Source organism: Phalaenopsis equestris, unplaced genomic scaffold (genome assembly GCF_001263595.1).
Source record: "Phalaenopsis equestris unplaced genomic scaffold, ASM126359v1 Scaffold232304, whole genome shotgun sequence".
NCBI lineage: Eukaryota > Viridiplantae > Streptophyta > Magnoliopsida > Asparagales > Orchidaceae > Phalaenopsis > Phalaenopsis equestris.
Window position 1 is genome coordinate 329,244 of NW_018250271.1, and position 9,652 is coordinate 338,895.

Sequence of the window (9,652 nt, forward strand, 5' to 3'; positions counted from 1 at the left end):
ACTGTCTTAAGATCAATAAGATATTCTTGATGATAATCATTCCTTGCATCGAGCACCGGTGTATTTGTGTTGTTGGTAGCCAAAACATTAGTTTTATAATCCTTTCAAGGAGATGGCCCCCTGACTTTTTCCGTAGTATCAGCCCGACAACTCTAGGTTTCCGCCACTTCTTCGTTGAATTCGATGCTTCAAGATAAGATGTCCCTCTAGTAACATCGACCTGTCGGAGCAAAGTGTGGTGCCTAGTGTGCGGCCCAGACACAACAACTAGTGATCTATTTGGGGGTTCTTCATATGCAGTAGCAAGTAGTATTCTAGGACCCATATGAGATTTTATGAGTCTATGTTTTACAAGTCTTGAGGAAACGATAGCAGTATCGGTGACGATGGTGGTGATAACTCTCATTTCTGTAGGATTGGTAGGCTTGTATTTTTAAATATCTCAGCTTTCATTCCTGTTGACACAACATTCCAACCTTTTCAATAACCCATTAACGAAACAACATTCCTTGTTGGCTAATTTTTCAAAAATTGCGTAGACTCGAGTAAGAGTTATAGATTTCTATTTCTTCTTACCTTGACCATTATAGAGAGATGGCGAAGGTAAAGTGGCAGTAATCTTGCAGACAACATCCTCTCCAAGGGCGAAGGACAATGGGTGAAACTAACTCCATCTAAGTAAAGGTGCAGTCTCAGGTAACCCCATCTCATCCAACGAGAGGACGGTCTTGGCAGTAGCCAACTTAATGACTTTCGCATTCTCAGCTCTCATAGTTTTTTTATTGTGTTTCCTTTTTTAAACCTTGGTTAGTCTCGAGGATGACCCAACCCACAATTACACAATAATATAGCTTCCAAAAGATGGCAAGAAACTTGACCCAATTTATATTTAGCAGTTAGTGTGTAAAATTAAAACTTATATAAGGTTGATAAGATGATTTACACACTATGGGGCACTACGCAAGTATACATATCATTGAAAGTAATATATGGCCCTAATGGAGTCCAATATATTGATCCCACAAGGATATTTGATCCCGACTTTCTATATAGATAGAAGTAAAATGCAATGTATGTGATTAATTTACTTAATAGATATTTTTAATTTGCAACAATGCCAAAAATTTGATCCAAAGCAAAGGCTAGGCAAATTTTTCACTACAAAGCAAATAAGAATGCAGTTATAATATTTCAATATGGGATACTATGCAAGTATACATATAGTTATCAAGTAATATAGAACTTTTCTGATTAAGTCCCAAATATCGAACCCACGGTAAGAATTAGTTTTAGATGAAAAAATACCTAGAAATTTATATTCTTACTCAAAATTAAGATGCTAAATTAGGAATGAAAGTTCAATTCTTTTTGTAATTTTTGTTTAATTTGAAAATAAAGTAAGCAACTAATTAACTTAACTAAAATACTTGAAAGATGAAGGCAATATAAGTAACATGTATTTTTCCTTATCATGAATCTATGATAAATATAGAAATTTAGTTGTGAATGTATGCTAAATGTGTTGTGCCAAATAGGAGAAATAATATTCTTTTCTTTTACAAGAGATGTTGTAAGGAACATTGGTTAATTTATAGTTTGAACTGTCTTGAAGACCAGCTAGGCAAGAAAAATACTAGCTCTCACTCTAGAGTTCCCTCTTCTTCCTCCACTTGGGGGCTAACATCTTGTATCAAAACCTAAAAATATAAATCAAATTGGGGGTTTTAACCTGTCACTCTAAAGTCCTTTAATTCTACACCCTTTAAAATATATTTCCTTATTTATTTGCACTCAACCCGATGAACTAAATTCTCATTCATGAAAACAATATGTGATTAAAACAATTTTTTTTGACTGAGACAACACAATCTCGCATCTTACATGCTCTCACAACAGGTATTGACATCTTAATTGGCCAAATTAAGAAGTAAATGAAGTGTAAGGTCTTGAATCATCAAAAATTCTTCCAACATTGAAGTGCAACTTCCTTTAAACATTTAATCACTTATCATTTTAAGGAAAAAGATAAAGAAAACTACTCAAAATTCATGTGGAAAATACAATCACACATGAGTTTAAAAGTAGAAATCATGCACATAAACAAGAAAACTAAATTAAAAACTAAGTGTAGTCACAAAGATAAACACTTATCTCATATTATCTTAGCCAAATGTCTTGAAGTTCCTTTGAATTCTCTTCATTCTCTTCCGAATTCTCTTCCTTCTCTCACAATACAAACTAATACTCAAAATAAAATAAAATAAAATAAATGTGGTCGGTGGTAACGATAATGTGAGCTTTTGGTGGGTGTTTGCCGGCCCCCTCTCTTGGATAATCTAAGTCTTTTCTTATAAAAATCTAAGGGGTGCCTTGGTGTCTTTTTGAAAAGGTGTCTCCATTCAATGAATCTTCTAGAAGTTGTCTCCTCATAAGTCAATTGAATGAATTTCCATGTTCATGGGTTATTTCTGAAGTTTTTATCAAGGTTTGCTTCAAACGCCTCTTCAAAATTCTGCTCCAATTAATATTTCTTCAAATAACTGACTTTGGTGCTTAAGCATGGGGTACCTGACGCTTAGGCGTGGAGCCTCTGGGGCTTAGCCGCAGATCTGGGCGCTCAGGCGCCCTAGTTCATTTTGCACATTTCTTCATTTTTGCTCCAAATTTGATCCTTTTTCTCTCCTTTTAGCATTTTCTATCCATTTGATTGTACCTAAAAGAAAAACACAAAATACCTTTCATTAAAGCACAATATCTCAAAAATATGTATAAAAATATGTACAAAAACACTATATATTTTAAGTGTATCAATAGGAAAAACTCTTTTAGGATGAATTTAATAAAATCATTTTTAAACTGTAGTTAACGTATATTAGAAATGATACAAAGTTTTTGTGTGTTTCCTAATCCTATAGAATTAAAAGGAATGCTAAGTAAATGCAGAATGTAAATTTAACAAAATTTAAAAAGGCTAAAATGTAAAGTTACCACTAAGCAATTCTAAACTAACAAAGTATATAAGAGTTCAAATTTGTATAAAACATCCTTCACCTTGCAATGAGTTTATAATCAGTGTAGGAATTAAATAATTTTAAATATAATTAATGTATTCTATCAAATAGAAGCATACCTATTCTTTACCCTCTCTCGAGTGCATAAGGAATATTAACTAATCCATATTTTAGTCTCTAACCACATGGTTAGGCTGGGAAGATACTAGTTGTCACTCTTGAGTAACACTTACCCCTCACCTGAAGGCTAACATCTCATTTTAGTTTCCAAACATCTGGTCCAAATTGGAAATTTTAGTCTGTCACTCTAAAACATCCCATTCTACACCTATCAAAACTTATTTCCGTACTTATTTGCACTTAACCCCACGGACTACATTCTCAGCCATTAGACTAAATGTGATTCTTACTTTGTTGAGGAAAAGATAACCATTTTCAGGTCACTATGTTTTACAATAGATTTTAGCAAATCAATTGCCCATATCGATAAATAAATTAAGCATAGAGTTTAAATCACCACAATTTTTAGAATTAAAACAGATTCTACTAAAGCTCATTCCTATACATAATTATTTCTCATCTCAGGGAGAAAGTTGAAGGTAACAACTCAGATCTCATTGGGAAGAAACAACAACACATGGATTTATAGATAAATATAACTTTACAAAATAAGACTAAGTAAAAAAAATAAAATACACAACTTATCTTAAAATCCTTCCCAAGCAATCCTTCTAGTTCATTTGAATCACTCACTCTCCTTAAAATTCCACTCCAGTCACTAAGAACTGTAGTGAATAAGATATCTCTTAGTAAGACCAATATTTAAAGAGACTATAATATTGTCTCACCCAAAGTAAAGACTGAGAATGTCGAGCTGACGCCATTAAACAAAGCACTTTGTGGGAGGCAACCCATATTTATGTTTCTGTTTGTTGTTTATCTATTTTTAAAAGTAGTTATATATATATATATATATATATATATCTGTGTGTGTGTGTGTGTTTATGCTTTCTTTATGAATTTTGTGTATTTAAGAGATTTACATATTAAGAAAATACATTTAAAAACCTTTATTTACTAACTTATATGGAAAATTTGAGAGTCAATAGGATTTAAAACGAGATGGTGCAGAAATCTGAACTGGCGCCAGTTGGCACCTCTGGCGCCATTTTCCCGAGAGTTGGCGCCAGGAGCGCCGCAGAGTCAGAAACGACTTTGGATGATTCAAAAGGCAGTTATTGACTATTTTTGGAGTGATTTCTTTCTAATAACTCCCAAAAACTGAATTATAAAGATATTTAAGGGGGAAAAACAAAGGGAAAGCCACCAATTTTTCAAATCCTATGACTTTATACTCTAAAGAAACCGCTAGATATTGAATTTTCAAAAGGAGAAAGTTCATCAGTTTCAACACGCAGAAGTTATACGATTGAGTTCTTGTCAAGAAGAGATTAATCAAGGAGCAAGACTTTGTGAATCAAGGATTCAACACTCCGAATACTCAAATAGAGGAGATTATTACATAAAGAAGCTGGGAAGTGCTTTTTTATACCACTGCCGCTGTAGTAGTTCTTGTGGTGAAGGATTTTAACGCTAATCTTCAAAGAAGGAACCAAGGAGTTGTCTATGTTCGAGGCAGGTGTGGGTACAATTTACTCCTTCGAGAATAAATGACATGTTTATGATTGAAAGCATTCATTTTTGTCATTATGCGAATTTTGTCCCTACGAGAGACAATATGGATGAACTTTATCGCTACCTTACTATTGAAGATGCAAATTGGGAGACCAAAGATAATGGACATGTAAGTTTTTCTCTATCGTTATTGAATCCTGCATCAAATGCATCTCATTTCCTTACTGCATCAAAACTACTTCCTACTATGAAAATCAGTAAAGTTACGAAGGAAAGTGCGATTTTGAGTTGTTGCATTCAAATAAGAAGACCTATTCATATTGGTGCTTTAATAATAAAGTTTATTTTAATTTTAATCACTAATGGATTGACTTCTTGACTGGGACATCCATCTACCATATTCCTGTTGTGTAGCCAGTCGCAAGTGCCATATGAAAATTTGGAAAAAGTGCTTCTCCCTTGGAATCCTATGGACCCAAAAATTTTTTGCAACTACACAAGAATTCGGGAGGAGAACCATATGAATATATTGATGGATCAAGCATTTCAAAATTTATCGCCTATTCAGCCTTACTTTAGTTCAAATGCACTTTTGAAAAGGATTAAGAAGTTGGAAAAAGAGGTATAGAATCTTATGCATTCAATTGTAAATATTTCTGAAATGTTTTCTCACCTAGATTGGAGGATGTAGGAGCACTTCGAACACACTGGATGAATTGAAGAAGGTTTGGTGCACATGTTTAAGAAAAATTCTTGGGTTGAAGAAGATTCGACGGACTAATTTCCTCACTAACATTTTTATAACTTGTACGTGCACTACCAAGCCATTGGAGACATTCGAGATGATGATAGTGAAGCAGATGTTTAAACTCATTTAGTATTGAATTCATAGTTATTATTGCTTTTATCTATTATGTATTTGTACTAGATTTGATTTAATTTTATTGCAGAACCTTATATGTATTGTTGTTAAATTTCTGTTATTTAGGCTTTAGTGTTTGTTTGTTGGCTTAATTTCAACGCTGAATTAAGCGTGTTAGCTTGAAAACTGTTAGTTTGTAACTTTTTGGATTTTATATGTAAATGTGAGTTTTATGTTGTTTGTGAAATTATTTGTTAGAAATTATTTAGTTATGAGTATATGTGTTTAATTAAGTTAATTTGAGGTTGCAGTGGTGCGGTACTTGATCCCGACTGTTTATATGCAATAGTATAACAATGAATGCAATGATATTCTTCACTCATTTTTCCTACTTTACAACAGTACCAAAAACTTGATAATGAGAAAATAAGAATTTAACTTTTTAATTTTTATATATATTGGGATGCTACACAAGTATACGTATCGTTATCAAGTAATATAGGACTTTTTGATTATACTCTGAATATCAAACCCATAGGGAGTGTTCACAATAAGCACTTCAAAAGAACGAACTATCTACTTCAAAAGACAATTACTTAAACTACAGATATTTTTACAGTAAGTAAAATTCAATTCTTTTTGTTATTTTTTATATTTCGACAAAACAAAAATAACTTCTAAATATAACTTGAGTTTATGTAAAAGAAAAGCACTGAATATCTTTCTCCTTATCATGAATTAGTAATAAGTATAGGAATTATGTTGTGGAAGTATTCAAATTGTGTTGTGTCAAATAGGAGCAATATTATTCTTTACCCTTACGAGAGATGCTATAAAGAACATTAAAGAATTTATATAAAGAACATTGGCTAATTTAAAGTTTGAATAGTTCTGAAGACTGGTTAGGCAGGGAAAATACCAGCTCTCACTCTAGGGTTCCCTTTTTCCCTCCACCTGGGGGCTAACATCCGTATCAGAACCTAAAACAATAAACCAAGTTGGGGGCTTTAGCTTGTCACTCTAAAGTCCTCACTCTAAAGTCCTCTAAATCTACACCCTTCAAAGATTATTTCCCTATTTATTTGCATTAAATCATATGAATTACATTCTCATCATAAATCATATGAATTACATTCTCATTCATACAACCTCATGTGATTCTTTCCAATTGTTGACTAAGACAATACCATCCCAGTTATTACATGTTATCACAGCAAATTTTAACATCTAGATGGGCCAGATCAAGAAGTAAATAAAGTACATGGAATCAAATCATCACAACTTCTTCCAACATTAAAGATTAACACTCTACACAACTTCCATCTAACACTTTGATTACTTATCATTTTAAGGAGAAAGATGAAGAAAACTACTTAGAATCCATGGAAAAAACAAAACCACACTTTAGTTTAAAAGTAGAAATCATTGTCAAACCAACAAGAAGTATCGATTAAAATGAAAAGTAGTTTAAAAACAAAGATAAATACTTATCTCAAATCGTCCTCTTTGAATTTGAAGTTTCTTTGAATTTCTTCTCTTTGACAACACTCTTAACTCTCATAATAAAAATAAAAACAAAAAGGATAAAGTAAAAAAATCTCTCCAAAAGTTTCTCCACGAACTATTTCAAGCACATCTCAGGACTCCCCCATTTTTTCTCTCAACTTCCTTCTTTTATAATTTTCCGTAAAGTACCTCGGTATCTCTTCAAATTGTATTCGACGTATTTTCCAAGGGATGCCTCCTTTCACAAGTTTTTTAACCTTATTTTCATTTATAGTGGTCATAACCACCCTCTTTAGCAAATAGGTGCCTCAAATGTCAATTTGGCAAAATGATTTGACCCATCAAATAACTGTCTCTGACGCTTAGGCGTGGTGTTCTCTGTTTCACCGGCGCTTAAGCACCGGATCTGGCACTTAGGCGCCAAAACACTTTTGCATCGTTTTTACACTTTTGCTCAAAATTTGATCTGTTTTCACTCCTTTTAGCATTATTCACCTTTTTTCTTGTACCTGAAAGAAAACACACACATACCTTCCATTAAAGCATAATATCTTAAAAATATGTATAAAAATGTGTCTGAAAATACTATATTTTTTAGGTGTATCTAAATCCCACAAACTGAAAATGTTACTTGTGCTCAAGTGACACTTCTATCTTTAAAAATTAAATAAGTATGATATGTATATGAGTTTCTTTAGGAGTTACTAAAATTTAGATTTAGAAATATAGTAGTCCAATTTAGAAAAAAAATATTTAGTAAATGAGACCAACTTAAAGTTTAGAAATTTTTAATGTTAAGAAATAAGAAAATATGAGTTCCTATTTAATTCAGAAATATTGTAGATTTTTCAAATATAGAATTTAGTCCTTTTATTATCTCCGCTTAAAAATATTTTCTTAAGAATAATTTTACTTACTATATTATATCCTTAAGCTTAAGATTTTCTCAAGTCTTGTACTTTAAAAAGATCAAATGTGGAACCAATTTTTGATTAGGCACTAATCCTCAAGCCTCTCCTCCCTTATTTTTCTCTTTTTCTTTTTCTTTTTTTTATTTTCTTTTTCTTTTCTTTTTTTTCTCTTTTTCTTTTCTTTTCTTTTTATGCAAGGATTACTATATCTTGATAGGCATTTAATAGTTTTGAATTCCACTTCACCTTTACTAAAGCAAATTCCTGATATAAATCTTTTACTTAAAAATAGAATAATAGTTTTGAAAATTATTTTTAATAAAAGAAATTTAAATATTAAAAATAAAAGTCTAAATTTCTAAATTTTTCAAATATACAATTTTTCTTACTAAAGATAGTTACACTATATTTAACATTTTCTACACTAAAAATTTTTAACTGAAAGTTTTTCTTCATTACTATGAATTTTAACTAAATTTTCTTACTCATTTCTATAATCAAATTTACTTCCCTAATATAACATCAAATAGATGATCATTTTTTTTTTTCAAATAAAATTCACTTGTTGCACATTTAAGAACAAATAAAATTCAAATTTTGAAAATAATATTCTTTCCCCCCCTCAACTTAAAATTTTAACAAGATTAAATAGTTTAGCAACAGATATATATAAGCAGGAATAAAAACTAAAATAACATGCTTACAAGAATTTTTACTACCTAATTATACAATTATAAAAATAAAAACAAGAGTAAAGCTAATTTTGGATCCATTTTCTATCATTTTAATTTTAATTCAACATGTAGAGATTCATTAGACTTCTAAGTAGTGAGTATAGACATAAAAACAAACAAACACACTAACTTTGATTTCACAGTCTAAACATAAAAACAAGCACACTAACAAGAAAAAAGAAAAATACAGGGTAACAATTTTCTGAAATTAAAGTTTAAAATTTAAGCTAGCAAGATTTTCAACTTTTCAATAGACATAGAAATAAGTTCAATCCTAACTAACTAAGAAACATTACTCAATACACAAAAACAATTACTACCCTAGAATTTAAAACTAAATACTAACAAAATAAAAACATCACAATAATAATTAAAAAAATAAAAATCTAACACATCTAATAGTCCAAACAAGTACAGAAATTCAAATATCTCAAGTTCACACCACGTAGTCTATCACATATTACAAATATAAAATAACTTAGTCCTACTCCTCACCATCTAAATTACTGCTGTTCCAGACATTTGTAGGCACATAATCAGGGCATCTTGAATATGAAGGAAATTCCACTCCTTGGTTAACCCTAATGAGGCTTTCCAAAGATGAGTGAAATTTCTCCTCATAATAACTATGCCTTCTAGCATACCCATCAATATGTTCTACAAAATGCTCTAGATTTTGAACCTTATCTGCAGTATAATTAATATTATCCATCATCCTTTGCAATAATTGATCCTGAGTTTCAATAGACTCACCTCTAGAAGTAGATGCTCGTGAGGTAGATGGCCTCGATGTAGAAGCAGCAGAGGTGGATGCATCAGACGTCGATATTCCATAACTTCTCAAAAATCCTCCTCTCCAACCAAAAATAGAGTGCTCAGAATATGATTTCACATTTACACTTGTAACTGGCTTTAGAGGCAGTAGCACTTCATCCCAGCTATCATATCTCACACCAGCCTGCTCACACAAAGAAAAGAACAAGGAAGCAAATC